This window comes from Chaetodon auriga, chromosome 18 (genome assembly GCF_051107435.1).
Source record: "Chaetodon auriga isolate fChaAug3 chromosome 18, fChaAug3.hap1, whole genome shotgun sequence".
Lineage (NCBI taxonomy): Eukaryota > Metazoa > Chordata > Actinopteri > Chaetodontiformes > Chaetodontidae > Chaetodon > Chaetodon auriga.
The window spans coordinates 1501310-1524000 of NC_135091.1; the positions used below are offsets into that span (position 1 = coordinate 1501310).

At 45.5% G+C, this 22691-nt stretch overlaps 1 protein-coding gene across 27 annotated transcripts in view; it reads left to right on the forward strand.

Annotated features, from left to right (window-relative positions):
* Positions 1-22691, forward strand: part of afdna (afadin, adherens junction formation factor a) — an 81445-nt gene that overhangs the window by 3161 nt on the left and 55593 nt on the right. The gene's annotated exons all lie outside the window — the stretch shown is intronic.

The window sequence follows — 22691 nt, forward strand, 5'->3', positions numbered from 1 at the left end:
GGCTCTGATAAACTGGCAGCGTGAGTCTAAACAAGCCGTAAACAAAAGTGTCGACCGCACAAATCTAAAACATTTAACTGCACATGGTGACACACATTGCGCCGGACAAGCACGCCCTGTATGCAGTGCAAGATAAATGATAGAGAGGAAATGATTCATATCACCTTCCAAAACGAATTTCAGCATTCGCTCACTGTGCACTCAGGCAGTGATATCCAGAGGTCTGCTGAGGCTGTGGCAGTGTTGTAATTAGCAGGTAGTGCAATCTAAGCCAGTAATTTCATGTAACATTGTTGTTAATCAGGCACGTCAAACGTATGCTATGTTAACATTTACCTTGGCACAGACAGTTTGAAGTTGTACTTAAATGGTGAGGTCACTTCCTGTATAAGGGTGTTTTTCCTTGGATGGGGACTGAATCATGTACAGTAAACCTGACTGCACCTCTGAACAGGCAAAGGTTTGAGTTTCGGCTGGAGTCCGTTGAACTGTAGTTCCTCCGTTAGTCCCGCGTGTTAACCGAAGGAATATTTTCACTTTTTCTCTGAACAACTCGAGAGGCTTATGGTTTAATACAGAAACAGCAGCTTTTTTGTCCGTCCAGTTCTAGATTGATCCTGCCTGGCACAAAGCCGTCCTCGCCACCAAATCGACTCCACTAAACACTGACCCCTCAGAATCTCTGCAGGCTGCCAGATATTGGCAATACGAGCTAGACGTTAAGTTATTAACTTTGCTTACATTCAGGCTGTGATTGCATGTCAGCATGTAGATTAGTGACTTAGAGGGTCTTGAAGCAAAGTGTCTGCAGGAGCTTAAAACCAAAGAAAAAGTATTGGATCTAAATTTAAGAGTTTTAAAAGAATAAATGCTTTAAATAGACTTTGTAGAGCTTTCAAGTCGCAGCAGAGCTGGAAATTGAAGCACATATTACATCCAGTTGCATAGTTTCACTTCCAGTTGGCCACGGTTAGACTTCCACGCTTGGAAGACAGAAGCAGGTTAACATAATATGACACATAGTTTCCTTTTATCAAGTCTGCTCAGCCGAACAGATCCAAGCATCTTGTCTGTAAATGTACGCTGTTCTGCTACATTTCCTCAACCTTGTGTTGCTTATTTATAGATTCACCACTTGTGATTGTACAGCTTTCTGTTTTTGTCGTTTGACCTGGTTTTTCTGGTTGTTGAAATTGTCGTAAATGCTCGCCAGATGAAATCGCAGTGACAGTGAAGTGTAACAGCGAATGAGTGACCGCCATGCACATAACCCTGTCACACACCTGACAATACCTGGCCTTGGTTTAATGGACCATCTGAATGCTGGGGAAGCTGAATTTCAGAGAAATTCAGGACTGATGCTTTGACAGGATGCAGAACCGAATAAGATGGAGAATTGTATGGTTAAAAATTCAATCAGCTTGACTAAATACATCCATTATGTATCGCACGGCTGTGTAGGATGACAATGTGTTGATATGTTGTGACATTTTCTGTTGAGCATCTTTCCTGTGGCCCAGGGAGGCGGAAAGACGGAGGCTGTTTGTAACCCAGCAGAGCAGCAATTCCTGATTGTTGCTTTTGCTCCATACGAGGAAAAAACAGACGACGACAGCAATGATTTGTCTTCGTACAGCGGTTTGTCACGCTGGAAGTTATCTGTGCACGTGTGTGTACGCTGAACCACAAACCAAAATCACAGCAATTACCAGCACAAAACGACTTAGGACAGTGTTTTCTCACAGCGCTGACTGGCTGATTTCGACGTTTTTTACTACCAGGAAACTCAAATCCACCGTCTTTCCTATGGGACCTGAATGTAGCATGCAAGCAGCCTCGCTGTGACATCAGCGACCTCTCCCTCCTCTTCCCTGCTGCACAGGAAGCAGGAAGCCAGCAGGAAGTATGTGTTGTGTGGAGATAGTGGGTTTCCTGCGGCCGAGGTGGAATGACTGGGTTTGTTTTCAGACTCGTGTTTGATCAGATTTGATTTTACCCGCTATTTCCAGATCCCAGTGCTCCAGATGAACCTTTGTCACCAGCGGCACCAGTGTTATTGTTGCCATACTAAGACAGCTATGTTTTGGTGCAGCAACCCATCGAATGGTTCTTGATATTTATTGACATTATTGGTCATATTTTGTTCTTGTGTTTATTGATATCGCCCATAGAATATCATCTTTTCACCTTGATTGGATTTGTTATTGGAGCTTTATCTGGGTGGGATCTTCACCCCCACCTCTTCTCAGATTTCCTTTTTTTGTGTCCAGCTGTTGAACAGTTAATATCACGGTGTGTTCATTTGGTCGTTAGCCTTTTAAAGAGGGACTGTGCAAGAGCTTTTTGTCACTTGCCTGCCTGATGAAAGCTGTAGCACCAGTTGGCAGTGAGCTGCAGCTCTTTTTTTTGTGTTTATTTGAGACTAGGAGTTGGTGATACGGGTGTCATGATGTATAATTTTAAACAGCATTATATTATTATAAATCATTATATAGTAAACCTGAAATATTGCCTATCACTATTTCCTTGAAAGCTGGCACCGTCACGTTTGAAAGTTTTGTTTGAAAAATGACTTTGAATGAAATTTCTGTCTACCAGCTCATCAGTTCATGGTTTCAGCTTTAATTTAGAGTATGTTGTCCCATGGTAGATATTGTCACAGCGCTCGTATTCTCTTACACACCTGACTGCATGCAGTGATGACTTCTTATTGAACATGCAAAGGAATGAAGGAAACCATATCATGCAGTTAAGTGATGTTGAGATGAAGAGGATTTTGCTGTTTCCTCCTGGGAATTTTGCTCTTTTGTGAAGTGGCATTGGACCATCATTGAAGGTCAAAATGCCCAATGACAAGAAATTATGCACAGCTGAGAAATAGCTCCTGAGGGGCTGGTGCTGAGGGAAGAAGACTGTTGACTGGCTGGTGTTTGACTTTGGCTTAAAGGTCAGCGTCGGCCTGCTGGGTACCTGTTTTCAGTAGCATCTGGCGATAGTAGCAGCAGGTTTGGCAGCAGCACCGCGGAGGCCTGGTTAACAGATTTGCTGGCCTCAGCCACAACTACAATACCACGAGGTCACACACACACACACACACACACACACACACACACACACACACACACACACGCTGTAGCTGACTGCTCTGTGCATTTATCTCTGTTTGCATTGTCTCTTCTGTCCCTCTCATCATGTCACGTGGCCAATAGCTGGCTGCGTCGCGATGGTAACGCAGTAGCTGTGATGAGCACAGACTACAGACGCTCTGCAAAGGAGGCCTCTCTCTTTCACACACACACACAGACACACAGACACACACACACACACACACACACACACACATAGCCGGTAGCTGACAGGCTTGTAAAAGAAGTCTGTGTGTGTGATTTTTAGTCTGCAGTGATGGTGAGAGTCGTGGCTGAAGGTTTTCTTGACTCGCGTCAAAGAGGCCGTCATCAGTAAGTTTCATAATTGGATTTATTGTGATGCAGATGTGGACCTGAAGTGAACCTGAAGGAGTCAGGTATCTGCTCGCTTTGCTGCACTTGGAGTAGCAGGTGGGCGGGTTGACTGTGGCTAAATGAGGCACCCACATCGAGGTGCTGCAGCTCCTAGGTGTGTGTGTTCTGTAGGTGTGTGGAGGTCCCACTAAAGCTCAGGTCACTTTGTCATTCAAGTTCAATCCAGATGAAGGTCACATAGGTTTTAAGATGCTTTCCACCCCTGTTGGTTTTCCCATGCTTCACACTCCAGGAGCTCTTTAGCGGTGTAGGTACCACAGAAGCCGTTTCGTTAGCTAACAGCCATCAATACATTCACGCTAACACATGGACGACTGACATTTATGTTGTATAAGCAAGACAAACGTTTTGTCATCTTACTCGTGGCACCATCTCATCCTCATTCAGCTTGATCTGATCGGGGATCAGATAAATGCTGTGACAGCTCAGTGCACCTTCTGTGTTGTTGTTTGTGTTGAAATTGCCAGAGCTGCTTTTTCCTGTCGCTTCAATGAGGCAGGAAGAAAGATGGCTAACTCCAGCGTGATTTCAGTGTCACGTTAGCTATCGTGGGACAGACCCAGACCACAAATGCCACACTGTTATGTCTGTGTGTGCTGCTTTGTTTTTCTTTCCCATGTTTCCTGGTTTTCAGGCCGACATGGAGCTGAAACTTTGGACTGGCTGATGATTGCTCTGCAGTGTGTGAAGGTAGGATGTTAATGCAAAGGTGCGTGGAGCCTTATCTTGAGGAATGTAAACACACACAATGGCAGGTGCAAAGCTCATATCACAAGTAGTGATATGACGTTTTCTAGTTTCTTTTAAGATTTCCCACCTTTCTGCTGTTCTATTGTGTCCTTCTGTGGAAAGTCCTTCAGCACCTTTGAATTAACTCCCCTTGTTTTATTGCCGTGCTTTGATTCTCTAATTGGAAATAAGTGCTCTTGAGAGGACGGGTCAGGAGTTTATTTTGTTTGTTTTAATTCTAGTGGCTGCCATTAAAAGCGTTTGCTCTGTTGATATGACCTCATACACACCTGGATGCTGCTCCTGGTTCTCCTCAGTAGTGAGGCTGCAGCCTCCTCCGGCTCCTCCTAACACTCTGCAGGCCTGAGATAATTTGAGCTTAGCATGTGTCTGAGAGTCCATGTCCACCTGTGTCGTCCCTGCTGCTGTGCGCTTCTGCCAAGTGTCTCCTATCAGCACAACCAGTTGAAGCTGTAAATGTGTTGTATGTCATATTTCATGGCCGAACAGCGTGTGCGTGCGTGTGTGCATGTGTGTGTGCGTGCATGTGTGAGTAATCGCTCCACAGCAGTTCATTACAAAGCAGGGCAGAAGATCACGACTGCAAGCCTTATAGCCTGTCCAGCAGAGTTATGGCCCATCTCTATCACACACATGTGCGAGCACACACACACACACACGCAGACAGGCAGGCAGGCAGGCAGGCTGACGTGATTGGATGAGTAACCTTGTTCATGTCCATCAGCCAGCCACTGCTCAGTCGTGTTGACTTCAGTTCTTTGAAGGGAGCTGGCTGTTTCTCTGGTTGGCTGTTCTGTGGTTTAAACACTAAGTTTGGCTGCTTGCAGGTCGTCGTGTCCACTCGGTCTGGACGAGCGCTGTGCTTTGACACTTTGACAGCACGGATGGGGGAGGTGCCGATCTTTGTTCTTGCATTCACGTTTTTGAAATCCACTTTATGTTTCTGTTGTTGAATCTGAACTCTGCAGTTCAGCCACATCGCTCACTGTACCAGCTGTAATCAATGCAGCAGGCCTCGCTCTATTGGCTGCTGCCTGTTCAAAAGAAGGATGGGGTCACACTGGACAGCCAGGATATTTATCACCGCTGTTTATTTCAGCACGTTAGGAGGTCCACTTCTGGAGTGATGCAGGCTGTGTGTTGGTTATGGGTGAAACGGTCCTTATCGTGATGTGCTAATAAAGTTAAATCTGATCACTGAAGGAAAAATCCAGGAGTAGATAGAAAGGGTGGTAAGTGGCATAACATCTGATTAAACTGATTGTGGACAGAAGAGGAAAAATACTGTTTGTGTGAACCAGAAGCCCAAACGCAGAGGAAGATGTTTGTTTGCTGAGTTTTTGTGTAGACCCTTTGAAGGCATACATCTTTTGATAACCTGATTCATGCTTGCAGCCTCTCCTGAAGCGCTGAAATCTCTGCTTCCAGAAGCTTCTTTTCGTTTGGAAGCAGCAGCAGATGACTATTATGAAGCAAATACTGTATACGGCTAATTGCAGGTAGTTTTCATTTTTCAGCATGTGCCATCAAGCCCAACGCTTGCTACCCGAGTTGCTTAGTGTTTCAACAAAGAGATCAGAGAAGACAACCACACGAGATTTAGCCGGCTAATGCAAAACAGCAACTGAAGTGTATCCCAAACACAAATTTATAGACTCCTGAGGAACCTTGAGAATTGTCCTCCAGTGAAATTAAGGCTTTAAATAAATTATACAGTTTTCCAATGTTGTTGTTTTTGTTGAGTGTGAGAAGTCATCCCTTCCAGTTTTTATTTACATTTGTTTAGGTTTCAAAGTTGATCAGATGATTGATCCTCACCTTAATTTACGGGTTCTTTAAGCCTTAAAGTTGCAGAAACCTTCTCTGGTTTGGCTGGAGGGAGTTCATTTTCCTAGACGGGCTGCCGAAATCTGATCAATATATGTAAAGCCCTCCTTAAAGAAGCCTCCCTAAGCAGTCCAGAATAACACATCAGCATGGTCTCTGTGTGGGCGTGTGTGCGTTTGAGCCGTTTGTGAGGATCCAACTGGGGAAGATGTCATGGTTTCCAGCCTTCCTACTGGTCATGGAATTCCTGGAATGCACATGCAGTCTTTGACAGTGAATTTCACACAGAGAAGGTCAGGTATCCTGATAGGCTCTCTGTGGAAATTGGGGAATGTTGGGAAATTTTCCTCCTGAAGTGCGTGCGTTATTAAGTGTAATATGCACTCGAGCTCGTTTCAAACGTGCGTTACAGTAAACAGCCTTCAGTGAAACGTGGGTGGAGTGCAGACGTTTCGGAAAAGAGGAACAATTGTGAAAGTCATGGAGGAGTCATGGAATTTACATTAAGGCCACAGCGGGAGTCGCTCCCTCCCTGGAAGTGCATTAGCTGGGAAGCACCTGTGGTTCATAATCCAGCTCCCTCTGCTCCCCCTGCGTCTGTCAAACACACATTCCTCCTCCGTGATTTGGCCCCTCTCTTATCTATCTTTTCTCTCTTTCCTCTTGTTCTAAAACAAGCAGTGTATTGTGTGTGCTCAGCAGAGCAGCCCGCCCTAAAAGCTGTGTGTGTGTGTGTGTGTGTGTGTGTGTGTGTGTGTGTGTGTGTGTGTGTGTGTGTGTGTGTGTGTGTCTCCCAGCCAGCCTGTCAGACCGTGTTAATCCCTCTGAGGCCTGGCTCACCTCCTCCCGACTTGCCCCCTTTTCCTCTCCTCCGGCCTCCATTGGTTCGTGTCGCCTTCTCAGGCAGCTGATTCGCTCTCCTACCTGTCAGTCACAACCCGCTCGCCTCCCTGTGGGCCAATCGCACGGGACGTAACCCCCCTTTGACCTCACAGGATCAGACAGCAATCAGGAACCAATGACTATGAGTGTTTAGCGCCGCTTGCTACCAGCTCCCATGGTGCTTTGCAGCAGATCAATGTCTAAGTCGTGGCCCACAAGGAGGGAAACCAAGGAGGGAACTGTCTGTATCACTGCTTGGAGTAAAACCTATTGTTTGGCAGTGTACACGTGGTCAGACGGGCGACTGTAAATAAAAATCCTTGCATGTACTCGTGCATTTCTGGATTCATGAGCATTTTGTGTCAACAGAGTTTATTACAGGACAGTATTTGAGCGATCTGGCAGATTGGCCTTCGGATTTAAAGGCATTGAGCATCTTCCATCATGGAAGAATGTTCATGATGTTTAAAAACCCTCTGAATTGCCAGTCACGGCACCTTTATATTTGACTGAAAGTGCAGATTCAATGCTTCTTCTCTTGTCTAAGGACATTCTAAGAAGGGACGAGTAAGACGCGAGCTGGTTCATCTCCTCTGTTGTGATGATTTGCTCCTTGTCTTTGCTCAATGAGATGGTAAACTCCATTTCAGCAGGTTTTGGATAGTTGGCCAAGAGATTTGAGGACATTTCGGCTTGTTTTCTGACATTTTGAAGCGTAAACGATAAATAACTAATTGAGAAAATGATCGTCAGCGTCACTGATAATGAAAACAGTCAGATGCCGCTCAGGTGATCTGAATGGGCTCTTTTAAAAACATATGATGATGATATGTGATTTTAACAGACCTTATTTGAGGGATGTCTCACCTGACCAGCGTATGTTTGTATAAATGTAGAACTGAAATCACATGATCAACAGCTGGTGTAGGTGAGACCAGCGTGGACGTCTTATTGAATTGTGATATCTGGCTGGATAAACTGCAGGGTTGGCTGTTTTTTTTGATTGGTTAATCTTAATTACCAGCAAAACAAACCCTCCATGCACACACACACACACACACGCACACACACACGCACGCACGCACGCAGTAATGATAAACAACACAGCACACTGGTGACATTCCTCAGCTTTTAAGACGGGACCACAGAATGTTTGGCACTGTGTCCGTGTGTCGAAATGTTTGCTGGTTTGGTGTTTGTCTGTGAAAAGTTGCAGCATACCAAACACATGAGAGCAGATGTGCAGATGGACTCAACTGGACTTCAACTTTTTCATGATTTCTTAGGGGAAAAAAGGAATTTAAGGGCGTATTCAGACCAGGAAAGTCCTTTGGTCCGCTGTCTTTGGTTCGGACCAAAATGCAGTGTTTCTTTTTTGGTTTGGTGCGGTTCCTTCTCACATTGCAATTTTTGCAAGAGCCCCAGAACCATTGGATAAAACGGTCAGGGGCGGGGTAACACGGTAAAAAATAAAGGGGGGGGGGGCAAATCTCCAAAAGACATTTCGTCTCCTCTTCGCTCCATGTTGAGCCACGACTCATTTTAAACCGATGGTCTGATAACGTGCTGCTAATCTTTGGAGTTACCGCGCTAATCAAAACAATATTTCCCATAATGCCCACAGCAACGGTTGCGTCCAAAAAGGCCGAGCGCGGTTGCTTCACATATCAAGCGAACCGCACCAGGGTTCGTTTGGAAGCGAACTGAGACCCCCTCTCCGGCTGGGTCTCGGTCCGGCTGTTTGGTCCGCACCAGAGTTCGATGGTTTGTATTCACACCAGCCCAAAAGGTCCGCACCAGCGATTTTTTTTGGTTTGGTTCGAACCAGACAAGGCAGGTGTGAATACGCCCCAAGAGAGCTTAACAGTGTTCACATCAAGATTTGGTTTTGGTTTTGGTTCACAAAATGAATGCACACCAGGAAGTTAGAGAAACGTACGCATGTGAAAGTTGAGACGGTGCTTGAATTCTCTCTGTGAGGAGTCCAAAGACAAGATATTTAAAGTTTGAGCTCATTCATTTTTGTAAATATCTGCTTATTCTGAATCTGATGCAGCAACACGTTTCAAACAAGTCAGGACAGGATCAACAAAAGGCTGTGAAAGTTGTGGAATGCTCCAAAAACACCTGTTTGGAACATTCCACAGGTAAACAGGTCGATTGGTAACAGGTGACTAATGTGCTACTCCCATGGTGGCAAAGCAATACAAATACACTGACTGTACAGCTAAATGTCAGACTCATTCAGCTGGACAGAAGTGATCTACACTTTCATCAAATGTCTGGCAGTAAAAATAAGTTGCAGCACATCTTTGAGACGTTGTCGCTGCTCAGCAAGAGATGAGCAGCCAGCAATCACAAGCAGGTGCTGCCGTCTGGAGTTCCGCACCAGCTTCATCAAAGAGGAGCGTGTTTGTCTGGACTCTCATCTGCTGGCTGTTAGAAGGCACCCAATGGAGCTGCACCCTGTCTCAGCTCAGCCCCACCCGCCTGGTAGGGCCCGGTGGACAATCTGAACCAAAGAACTACAATAACACTGTGTGGGTGACCTCAGCGGGCCGGGGACTTCCCTCCACCAAGCCCCACCCGCTCGTATTTGTTGTTCTTAGCTTTACGCCCTGTTTCATAAGAATGGCTTCGACATGCACGCAGACACTCACACACTCACACTCGCAAACACACAGCAATGCAGTGGTGATGTGTGACAGGGGCTGACATCGCTGACGCAAGCCCAGACTGTGTGTGTGTGTGTGTGTGTGTGTGTGTGTGTTCAGGTTTGGTTGTAAATCTCTTTCAGGGAAGAGTGAAGAAGAAAAATAGTTTGTAAGTTGCTCCTCAGAGTGTGTTTTGCGTTGATATTCATTTGAGGGCAGTGTGTGTGTGTGTGTGTGTGTGTGTGTGTGTGTGTGTGTGTGTGTGTGTGTGTCAGCTTCCCTGCGTGTTGTTTTTGTGTGTGTTTGTATGTGTGTGTATGTGGAAGGAGGAGGCTCCGCGTTACTGTTCCTGCTCGGCTGTTTGTTCAAGAAGGCAGCGCCTGATGCAAATGCACCACATTATCCATCAGCGTTGTGAGTGGCAGAGTCCACCACAAAACGCTGTTGATACCAGGCAATTTAGCCAACCAGTGGAAAGTATGCAAACTCCTCTGTGACGGACTTCTGGAATGTCCTGGTGCACTAAATCCTGCAGAAGTGGAAATTAAGCTTGGACCAGGGCTTCTGCTGCTTTGAACTGGGTTTTTGCTGAAGGCCAGATGATGTCATGTGCTAATTTGGATACTTGTGGCACCAGTTGCATCAGTTTCAGGATATCTGCAACTTTCATCAGGACGTTTCAAGGCTTCCTGAATGCCAGTTAGAAGGCCGCCCAGACATTACGATGACAGTCAGGCTTTAAGGCCGATAATTGTGTTTTTGGTGCGTTGCAGAAGTTCAGCCATCGTTGCAAGTTCTTGAGTCAAATCAGATGAATTTTCAGACCCTGGAAACACCTTACAGCTGTTCTAAAATACAGCCCAGTTTCCAAAGAAGTCTCCTTTAACCAATCGTGTTCACAACGTGGTGAACCTCGCTCCACCCCTTACCCAATCATGATCCTCTCACCTGTTACCAATGTACCTGTTTACCTGTGGAATGTTCCGAACAGGTGTTTATGGAGCGTTCCACAACTCTCCTGTTTTCTGTTGCTCATGTCCCAACATTTTTTTTACTGTTTTCAGACATTTTAGACAAAATAATTGATCGAATATTAACAGATTTTTTCTGCTTAAGAAAAGAAACTTGTGTTATTGTAACTGTGGGTTAAATGGTACAGTTACTCATATAATTCACTGTTTCTGATTGTATGGACACAAGGATGAGATGGTTTAAGACCCATCAATGAAGTATTGACGATGTGATGACAGAGCCAATCACTGTAGAAGCTCTGAGATCCTCGTTCAGATCCACTTTTTATTTCACCAGGGTTGTGAGATTCAGGTCAGCTCGGGGAAGGAGTAAGTGCAGGAGCTGGAAGATGGAGAGGAGCATCAGTCGGGAGGATGAGGAGGAGAGGGATTGGCATCACAGGCGTTTATTTGCTTCTATCCCTGAGATGCCGTTTGAAATGTTTTCCAGTGTTCGTGGGGATTTTCAGTCTTAATGAAGTGAAAAAGTGTCTTCCTGGTGTAAGAAGTTGCTCCAGTTTGGACTGAAAAGGCCTCGTTTATGTTCAGCTTGGTTTAGTTCTTGTCTGCCATTTTGCTGCAGCAGCATATTTTGTTTCCCCCTTTCTTTATGCACCTGACATCCCAAACTGGGCATGGCCAGAATACCAGCGCCATGGCCACATGACACCCAGCTATGAAGTGGTTGCCATAGCACTGGTCAGGAGCTCGCTGGTGTTGGGTTCCAGTGGAGGCTTCCATTCACCGGAGTGTCAGCTGTTTGTCTCTGGAGACAGCCGTTTGTCTCTGGAGACAGCCGTTTGTCTCGGGAGACAGCCGTTTGTCTCTGGAGACAGCCGTTTGTCTCTGGAGACAAACGGCTGTAGACGTAGATGAGCACCCGCTGGTGTCGTGTGTGATTAGCAGGTGGAAACAGCCATTTCTGATGTGCCACTTTGGATTGTGGGATATTGTAATGTAACCAAACGATTAATAGAGACAATAATCAGTGGATTAAACAATAATAATATTTCTTGGCCCTAATCTCTTAAGCTTTACGGCCCATTCTTGACCTCAAAAACAGCACTTAACAATACATTCTTGACTCAGGGTCCCTTTACTCTTCTTCCTCAGCTTTCAGCTGTATTGCCCAGTCTTCATCAGATGGAGTTTGTCTGGTTTTTATTGAACCATTGTTTTAATGTTCAGGTTTGAAAATCTGCAGTTGTGAGCTCAAGAGTTTGCTTTGGACAAAAGTCTGAAGACTTTCTGCAGCTCGAAGACAGCTGAGCAAACTGTGTCTGGTGATGAAGACCACGATATGAAGATATGGAGAAAAGTCCACCTTGAGTCAACAACAAATGAATGTTTCAGTCCAGTTTGCTGATCTGAGATTACACTCTCTCCAAATTCATTCTGACTCATAGATGAGTCTCCAGAATTTTTGCCCAGTATGCCATCAAAGCTCCCATTAACATTTTTCATCACAGCCTTAATGAGTCTCAGCCTCATAGAGCGAGGGAAGAAAAACGCAGAAAAACCCAAACAGAGGCTTTAAAAATAGAGCAGCAGCAGATATTATCAGATGACCCCTGAATTTGAGGTAATTTGTGGTGGAATTTTTACTTTGCAGATTACAGACATGACAGATTCACACAGGATTAAGCACGCAGACGACCTCTGTGGATATTAACAATCCCGTGTGAATAGGGCTTTAGAGGCTACATCACACAGCAGTTAATTACTGTGAGGCCCTTTTTTACAGCAGGTAATGAAAAGAGAGACTTCCTTCGATTTGAGCCTCCTCAGGTAGTTTAGGTGGGTTTGCTGTCTGACCGTTTTGGTCTGTTGGTCAGTCTCAAAGTTTGTCATTACTTCCTCCTCCCTGTTTTTGCACCAAAGTCACTCCAAGGCTGAGAGAGAGAGAGATGTGGGCGGGCCTGCATAATTCAACGCCTCATCCCAGGAGTGTGTGTGTGTGTGTGTGTGTGTGTGTGTGTGTGTGTGTGTGTGTGTGTGTGTGTGTGTGTGTGTGTGTGTGTGTGTGTGCATGCTAGCATGCGTGCACGCTGCATTCTTAATAGTGCTCCTCTATTCTCTGCACGTCGGGACCTTCAGAGACGCCTGGTAAGGTCACGCTTGTGCTCACGTTGGTGTGTTTGTGTGTAACTCCATCGCCCTGATCACAAGGTGCCATGTTTAACCAGCCCCCCGTAAACCACTGCAGACTGTTATTGATCTTTCTGGTGTGTACACACACACACACACACACACACACACACACACACACACACACACTCGAACACGCCCAGGAGCATGTGTGACCTTATTTTGCAGAGGTCTCTATTTTCTCTCTGTCTCTTTGTCTCCCTCTCTCTTGCTTCTTTTGTAGTTACTGAGAATGAGAGCGAAAATATCAGTAAATGGAGCAGAAGTGAACGCTTCCTCAGTCCATTTAGTTTGTCACTCTCACTTTGAGCGTTTCCGCTGGAGTCACACTGTTACGACTTTGTCACAGCTGACACAAATACCTTTGTGGTCATCTTTGGAATATGTTGCTAATGGCCAACATTAACTATCTTTAGATCTGACCAACGTGATGCCAAAAGGAAGAGAAAATGCTGTGAAATCTCTTACAGTGATCTCTGTTTACAACTGCAGAAAGAATCTGGCCTGAATTTGAAACAGGCTTCTATTAGAGACATGCCTTTATACCTGATGTCCTTGTTTTTATGATTGTATTTGATCATATTTTAGAGAGACATGTCTTCTTTTCTGACCTGGGTCAGGAACACAGACTTAGCTTCCTCCATGTTTTCCTGTCTTACCTTGATAAAATCAGGATAATGTACATTTCCACACTGCTAGTTCACACCAAAGTTATTTCGTCACACTCATCACTATGTCAGTCTGAGTCTGTATTTTTAACAGAGGAACCGTCGTGAGCGTTTTTTGAACGCTGTTGTTAAAAAATAAATAGATTCTGTGTCCGAGCAGTCAAACTCCAGCATTTTCATCCTGTTCTCACATATCTGGGCCTTAAGGTCAGATTCTGGGAACAGAGACCTATGAAGACACCAACACATTTTCTGCACATCCCACTTGGAAAGGCAGAACTGCACCGTGTTGTTTTGTGTCTTGAACAATGGCTTCTCTGTCAGCCTGGGCTTCTTCTTATTCACAGTGTTCTTGTGTATGAGCTCAGTAAAGGCTTGAAGATGGACGGACACGTAGTTTGCACAGTTAAGATGTGGTCGCCCTCCAAACCCTGACTCCCCTGTGTGAACCCAAGCTATGTGCAGTCATGGTTTTAACTGTGCTCTGATCTCGAGCTGAAGCATTTAAGTCAGCGTTTAAGTGAATATGCATTTATGGCTCAGTTTCAGCAGAGAGTTTATGATATAAGAGTGTGTTTTTAGCCTAACTGTGGGTAAACACAGTGCATAGTTAGAATAGTTTGGAGATTTTATGACATCAGAATGGGCAAATTTACGGGTGATGCATCTGAGGAGACAAGGTGTCTGTATGAAGACAGGTTTTTAGGTTATGAAACATCTTAAGTGACACCTGAAGTGAAGTTGGCAGCCATGTCAGCCATACATCATGTCTCATGTATGTTTACTCTGTGTCTGGGTACGGGTGGAAGACTGGAGACAAGCTCATCAGCCCTTAACGGCCTTGTGGTGGACAATTACCTCACACACACACCTCTGCACACAGTGATTTCCCTCCAGTGGCCATGCAGTTATCTGCCAGCCTTGATCCTTGTGGGTTGCTTATGGAGGCGTTGAGGCGGCGAACAGGTCTGATTTGTGGCCAGGCGTCACCGCTGGGTCCAGATGATTTATACCGTACCTTCCCACAATGCCTTACTCTGTCGGGATGACAGGGTGAGCTGGCTGGATGGGGGCGGGGGCGGGGGGTGGACGGCTCGATACTGAAGCAGAAACTCACCTGAAACAAAGAGGCTTTTCTGTGCAGCCACAGAGGAAATGTGTGCGTTTAGTGTTTTCATTCACTCTGGACAACAGGCCTCTGCTGCCTCCCTTTGTGTCTCCTGCTGGTTCAGGTTGGGTTTGCTCTGCAGGAAATTCAGTGAAATTCCAGATCGGCACAGTCACCATATTAGATTTTGGCTTCCAGCACTAACTGGACTACATAGTTGGGATATTTCAGTATTTGGCTTCTTTCTTTGGTCAAAAACTTACTGTAGACTGGACGTGACTGTAGTGTGACTGTAGGTGTCATTCCAGATATGCAGTTAAAAATGTGAGCAGTAAATCAACAGCCGCCACTTTCCCCCATCAAACTGTGGTCATGTCAGATCACCTCTGCTGTACGCTGCATGGCTGGATGGAAGCGTCTCATTGCTCGTAGCCTGTGACCCACTTTAGCTGTTGAAGACACGACCCACGCTTTTATCTTCCAACCACGAACGCTATGAAGTTAGATATGTCTAAATGTGTATTTTTTGTTTAAAAAGCATCGATTCCACTACATCAGCTCACGATATTTGCTGACACAGAATGTCAATTCGATACCAGTGAGTGAAATCCATAGCAGAATCAGATTTCTTTGGACTTTGACAAATAGACTGTATTAAAAAGATGTCTTATTTTATGTGTTTAGACTGGAGAACAAGCTAAAACATGAAGCTGTCCATGTTACTAAAATGTAAGCTCTGGACATCTGCAGACCCTTTGCTAGTCAAGGTCTTTTCAAGGTCAGCATTTGCATAAAATACCTTGAAACCGATTAATAGAGGCCACATAACTTCACACACACTGACGTAGATTCAGTTTTTGCAGTCTGAAATGGGTCTTTGGGGTTTTTTTTAATCTCTCGATAGACTGAACTTCACATCTACATTTTTCTGAAGCTTATATTTTGAGGTGGACGTTAGTTTCTGATCATACATCTGCAACCACGAGTACGGGTGAGATATTTGATATTGTGGATGATGTGCGGTGAGCCTGGCATCCTTTGGCTATTTAAAGCACGAGGAAAGTAATTCTCCCGCTTCATGCGATGGCATTCTTCATCTCCTCCTTCTCCTCTCCCGTCTTTGTCTCTGTCTGTCGGTGTGTCTGATGTCTTTGAAATGTCTCTGCTGGGACCTGATGTGGGACGACTTTCCCCTCCCCACATCCGAGTTTAAACCTCTGTCCAGCTGACCTCAGACAGGCTTAGGGAGGAATCCCCCCGTGTTACTGCAGGTGGGGCTGCAACAATATTGACTCAGGAACTCAGCTCATTTTATTAGGCTCATGTTCGTGTGTGTGTGTGTGTGTGTGTGTGTGTGTGTGTGTGTGTGTGTGAGTGTGAGAGAGACTAGGATGACGCACAGCAGCTGGAATCTATTCTCATTTTCAAACAGCCATCATCCACAAAGCTCCTCTCCTCCCTTCTCTTTAAATTCATCTCTTCAATGCCCCCGAAAAACCCAAATTCAAGTATTCAGTGTCTCCATGGAAACTATGGTTTCACCTTTTTCTGATTGGCCAGCGTTGGGCTTTAATTAAACACAGGGCTGCAGTACCAGTGCAAGGGAAACCACAGTGTTGGCGAACAAGAAAAGTTGGGTTATTCACACTTAATGGTGGGAAATAGAGCAACAGTAGCAGAAAACAGCAGCTTAACTCTAAACTCACCAAACTGGGCACATCTTCCCCAGAACAGCTGAGGCTTTAGGGCTGCAGTGCTTCATATCAACAAAGTGGTAAATTGTATTCCCAATTGCCTGCTGAAAAGAGACAAAGCTGCCCAAAACTAGATTCAAAGCGTCAGAAGAGAGAGAGTGAGGTTCAGGATGGGTGGTTTATCCAAGAGCCAGTGAGCCAAGGCTACGAACTGGGAAACATCGTGTTGCCTTTCATTGTTTTTTTTTTCCATCACATCCCAGTGAGTGTTATCCCCACTGACGTGTTTCAGAGAAGTCAAAGCCTGCAGGAACCGGTCACTTCTTTCTGTTCAGGTGTGTGATGAGGAGCCACTCTGTCAGTCAGAGCAGCTTTCACCATCTAAACACCAGCTTCTATGCAAAGAGTGCTCAAAGCTGTCAAGGTGGAAGCTAATGGTTGGATCAGTCGCTGATGCTGGACGGCTGAGGTGGCCAGCATGACATGTTGACGCCTTCAGGGTCTAACGAGGTTGCGTTTGAGTGTAAAGTGAATGTTTTCTGGAGCGTCTTTGTAGCTGAAGAGTTACAGCACATGCTGCGTTATCAGTGTGCGGGCAATAGCCTTGTGTTTGTAAGTATTGATCTATCGCAGTATTGATAGACTGTGATCAGGGCTATGGAATCGTTCTCCGGCCCAGCTGTGAACGGTGTACACCTGATCCTAAAACCCTGTCCTCACGTCTGCAGCAGAATTGGCTCTGACATGCAGCCGTGTTCAGTCTCAGCACAGACGCTGGAGCCAAAAGTGGTTTACGGGCTCTGCTTAGTTTCCTGAACACCTGATAACCCCCTACCCACTCTCTCTCTCACACAAATATAGCCGAGCCGTGTGTGCGTGGCACGGGTTTAAAAACAGCTTTGAAGGCTCGCTGCTGTTTCTTGTAAGATGGAGCCTGAAAAGGAGATGTGGGAGAACGATAAGAGTGGTGACGGCATGTGATGGAGTGCTCCTTACGAGCAGGGTTTAGTCATAATACGGATTATATCACGGTTATATTAATTTAGCTGTTCCCAGTCCGGCTGTGTTTGTGCCTGTTGAGGGTAAAAAGACAGATTTCGGTCAGACGTCAGCGTCCTGTCGTGGAGCGTTCAGGACAGCAGCAGAGTGTACACCTCTGCACTTTGAAAGGGCCTTTGGAGCAGCCATAAATACCAGCTTGAACAGCAACACAACTGGAAACTCCTTGCTTGCAGAAAGTGAAAGTATCTCCTAAAGCTTGTGATGAGGATGCATCAACAAAGGTGCACACAGAGCAAAAGACAAACACTAGAGAGGCTGGAACATAGCATGCTGATAAGTGTTTGAGCTCGATGCTCCAGGCAGCGTTTTATTTGTCTTGTCTGCACACCTCAAGCTTTGATAAATATTTCCCTTTTTGCAAACAAGCAGCTTCCAGTGGCCCTCGAGTTGTTTCTCTCAGCCTGTCTGCATCCTGTGTTACCTCTCATAGATGCCTGGACTCAACATCCTGAAATACTGACCTCTGTCGCTGTATTAAAGTGATATAATGCACAGTTTATATACTATGGTTTTTTCCATGAACCTCTCGGCCAGTCTCATGTCAACTGAGCCAGGACTGTCTGTTTGTCTTTGACTTATCCAGAGACAGACACTTAGATATCCATAATACTCAGGCCTCGTGAAATCACAATGTTTATGAAGACAAATGAGAGAGAGTTTAGTTTTAACTTTGACGACACCTGTTCAGATCTTTAAGACCGACTGTTTGCATACGCAAGCGATCCGATCGGACGTGTGTGTCCAGACATCATCAACCTGTCTGCATGGGTTGCTGTGGTAATAATGATTATTTACCATATTTGTTAAGTGTGTTTCTCCACCCAAAGCACCAACAGACAGTGATGCGAGAATGTTCAGCATAAAAGCACATTGGCTAACAGTGGACTCGACAAGATTTCTAACAGCAGCTGCTAAATCGTGGCGTTTTCAAAGTCATGATGGTGGTAACAACGGCGGCTTAGGTAACTACGTACGCTGCGGGTCAAGGCTCAGCGCTACTGCTTCCTGTGTCTGTTTACGTGCTGACGTTCCGTTAAGAGGTGTGAAGTTATGCAGTTGAAACCCAAGAAGAGGCGATGAGATTCAAATTTATTCAACAGCAGTTTATGGTTTCAGATTCGTTCCAGTATAAAATGAATTTACAGGCAGGAAAGCTGCAGTCTGCTTAAAGTTTAATCCACACACGCACACACGCACGCACACACGCACACACACACACACACACACACACACACACACACGAGAGAGAGAGAGAGAGAGAGAGAGAGAGAGAGAGAGACAGGCACCAGGTGGGATCTGGTTTTTACAGCCAGAGCGACGTTAACTCACTTTCTCATGCGAACACAGGTGACCTTCGACCTCTCTCCTGGACGACCTTTGACTCTGAGGTGTTAGTCAGAGAGTGTGATGGGTCAGGCTTATCTCTCACAGCGTGCTTCCCCTCCACTGTTTCACTTCAATGAGTGTCACACACTTTCACATGCACCGCTGCAGAGGAGCTGTTTGAGTGTAGTATTACTTATTAAATGGATTTACATCTGACGTTCCTGAGCCCAGTGTTTCCAGAGGAGGAGAACAAGATGTGTGCGTGAGCGTTTTTCATGGAAGAGAAAATACCAACTAAATCTACCAACGCTGAGACTTCTCTTTGACACAAGAATGTTGGTGGAATATCAGTAAAACACTGAAAACAAAATGGAACACTTTGCTTTAACCTCCCAATTGAACATGAAGTAATACGCAGCTTACAAACATTTGTTAAATGGTTTCTACTATGTCAGCAATCATAACTTCTCCCAAATTATCACGGTGTTGTTGTCCTGTATCGTCATTCACTGTTTGTTTATGCAGCAGACAAACACATTAATACACACTTTCATCTGCTTACAACTGTGTGTAAGTGTGTTATCAACCATTGAATAAATGGACTTGTGCTTCTTTACAAACCTGCTCTATCAGGTATGATAATATCTCAGAGTTTAAAACTTTGCTAAAAGTAAATTAGCCAATAGTCTTTTTTAAGGATGCTTTAAATTTGTATTTTAAAGAGTTGTGACACGGACACATTGACGCAGATATTGTATGTCTGCATGAAGCCAGAGACGGCCGATACAGCGAGCCGCCTGATTTGCTGACTGTCTGGGCTGTCAAAGAGTAAATCACTCTCACCGTTACTGGCAGACGTCGATATCTGCCATTAAATGTCCGTAAACAGATAATTGGTTCCCCTCTAACATCTACAGCATGACACCAACCAGCTTGAACAAACGCGCACACACACACACACACACGCACACACACACACACACACACACACACACACACACACACACACACACACACACACACACACACACACACACACACTTTCTCCCTCTCTGGTCTCTGTCAGCTTTTATCCAGCTGATAACATCTTGCTACAGTGTTGCCCTACTTTGTGTGTGCATGTCATAAATAGTCACAGGTAGCGCTCGTACCTGTCTGTCTCTCTCCCTCTGTGTATGATGTACACACAGTAACTACACACAGGCGTTAATTAGCATCAGAGTTAGAAAGTGTGCACATCCACTCCATGTCGACCCTCTGTATGAACGCACTCCCACAGTGACAGAAGTAGTCCAACTTCAAAGACTCCCCCGAAGCTCGGTTGATCCCTCGGTGCCTCGACTTGACTGGAAGTATGTGATGTGTGTGTTTGACAGGCGGCGTGAGGCGGGTCTTATCCGGGCTGTTGTTTGGTGACATACTGCTGCATTAGCATTTCCTGCCAGCCCGTGTGCTGTTTGCGAAATAAAAAGCTGTTAGGGATTAGAAGCAAAGCTGCCGAAAGGATCAACTGAACAGTTTGTTCTTGTTTTGCCCTCACGCTTTACATTCTGTAATTTTGAGCATTTAGCTGACACGCTCAAACAACAAGCTGCTAAAAATGTCCGAGGTCAGGCTTGTGTCCGTTTTAAAGTCCAAATGGATTTGTCCTTTGTCCCTTTTCTTGTCCTTTTTGCTGGAGAAATGAAACTAAAAGCTGAGGCGGCTGAGTGGTGCAAGCCGCAGCACCTGGCGTACCGCGTGCTCAGCGAGGTGTCGTACATTTAGCTTTATAGACACGTCACGCCCTCCTCGGCACGCCACGCCCTTCACAGTGAAGTCTGTTGTTATGTTTGGTCTTTCTGGTTTTCATTCAAATATGCTGTGGACTCCTCACGCTCGTGGTTGTTGTAGGTATTTGTTAATCTATAATCGTACTTCCTTCAGAATAGAGACTGAACATGACTCATGCATCCTTTGAGACTTGACTCATTCAGTGCAGACAGAAAGATTAAATAATGATGCATTAGTTTTTGAGCATGGAGAGCAAAGGGCCACGCAAGCAAATAACAGATTGAAGGAGGATACTGTGCTTTACCGAAGCTAAACCTTCGAGCTGCAATCAAGACAATAAGTACATCAATTTTATCAACCCCGGTCAAAGGTTTTCACGTCGTGGATGTTGTCTTAAATATGTTGTGAGGTGGTGAATTAAGCTTCACGACCGCCGTGCAGCAGGTAGTGTTCGTTTCAGCCATGATCTGAATTTGTTAAAATCATATTAAACATCATACAAACATCATGGTGAACAGTACGATATGGCACACCTGTAGACTGGACCATTGCCACAAACATGGGGGTGTGCATAAGGACCGTAACCTGGAGGCATGCTTCTGTAGGACTGTACCATGTTCTGCAGGAGTGGGGGAGCTGGACTGCAGCACTGGACTTGAACCACATGTGTTTGTACTTGTCTATTCCCAGTGGCCAAAAGGGGGACTGTGGTTGAACTGGCCAGCGTGTTAATTATCCACTGCTGGCTCTTAGCTGGGCTTTGTTTGAACCCAAGTGGACCAGTGTCTCCACAGAAACAGTTACGCAAGCCTGACAACGGCAACCCTCAATGACCCACATTCCAGCAGGAAATCACAACACACACACATTCCCAGCTCCACCCTCGTCTATCGAAACTGTGCTCAGTGTTTCCACTCTGCCTCAGTGTGTCTCGATCCGACGTGGGGAGGGGAGACAGAGGGGAGGCAACGGGTGAGAGCGGTGGAGGACGCTTTGTCTTTCAGGTGAAGAAAAGAAAGTTTTGGTTTCAGCGCTCTCACCCTGGTTTTACTTTCTGTCCACATGTCTGAGTCAGTCTTAAGTGTGTGAAGGTGTGTGAGATGGAGCCACACACACACTTAAACACTTACCTGAAATCACCTCGCCCTCACACACACAGTCAGTCTGTGACCTTAGGAGGCCGTTCAGCCAGCTGTCCACCATGTTGGCAAAGTCCCTCTTCAGAATTAACATTCAGAAGTGCGTCGCTGGCGCCCTGACAGCAAAGATACCTGCGCAGAGGACGAACCACAGACAGGGTTTTCCCACAGATGCTCATGAATGCACAACATCCTCCTCAGAGAACCACCAGTCACAGTCAGAGTTTTACTTTAAACCCCTGCAGAGGATGGACACAATAACATGAACACTACAATAACCCTGCTGTGTGTGCGACTTTGAAGCTTGTTCAGTTTTGCTGTTTTTGAGGTGTGTTTATTTGATTTGGTGGTGGCTTCCACCATCGTTGTGATAGTTCAGCATCCAGTTTGGCTTCGTAGGGATGGTACACCTTTAAATGTGTGAGAGCGAGGTGATGTCTGTTAATGTTGATATTAAAGAAAAAGCACATACGAGCTTTCTAATGTCCACAAGCTGCCACACTTAAAATGAAACGCGTGGCCAGCTTCACTGCACTGTCAGCACTGTGGGACATACGATTACATCGGGACTGGCTGTGCGTGCTGCATCTTTAAGATGCTGTTGTTGTGTAGTAGATTCTGCAGAGGGAAGTGTCAATATGTGGGTAATGAATTTGTCCCCACACAGACATACGGTGTAGACAGCCCCGGGTGTTTGTTTCAGCCGGCTGCCTCCACATCCAGCACTGACTGTGTTTGAGCCTGTGTGCTGTGTGAGAGAGAGGAAAAGCATCAGTCAGATATTTTCCATGAAACTTCTTGAAAAGGTTTCAGGGCGCCGTGTCTTCTTAAGAAGTCGGTTACTGTGCACAGACGTTGGTATGTGGTTTGACAGCCAGGTCGGTGACTGACTGATCAACCTGCTGACACACTCCACTGCTGGCCCTCAGCCACAGATGCTTCTCTCCTCATGTGACAGTGCAGGCTGATCATGACTGCTTCCTTATAATGTTGGAATCAGTTGAAATGAATCAACAGTCTTCTCTAACTTCAAACCTATTCATAGTAAATAGTAATAGTTTGCATGTAAACACTAACATACTGAAAGCAGAGTGTATTTCTGCAGTTGAAGCTCCCACCTCCAGCTAAC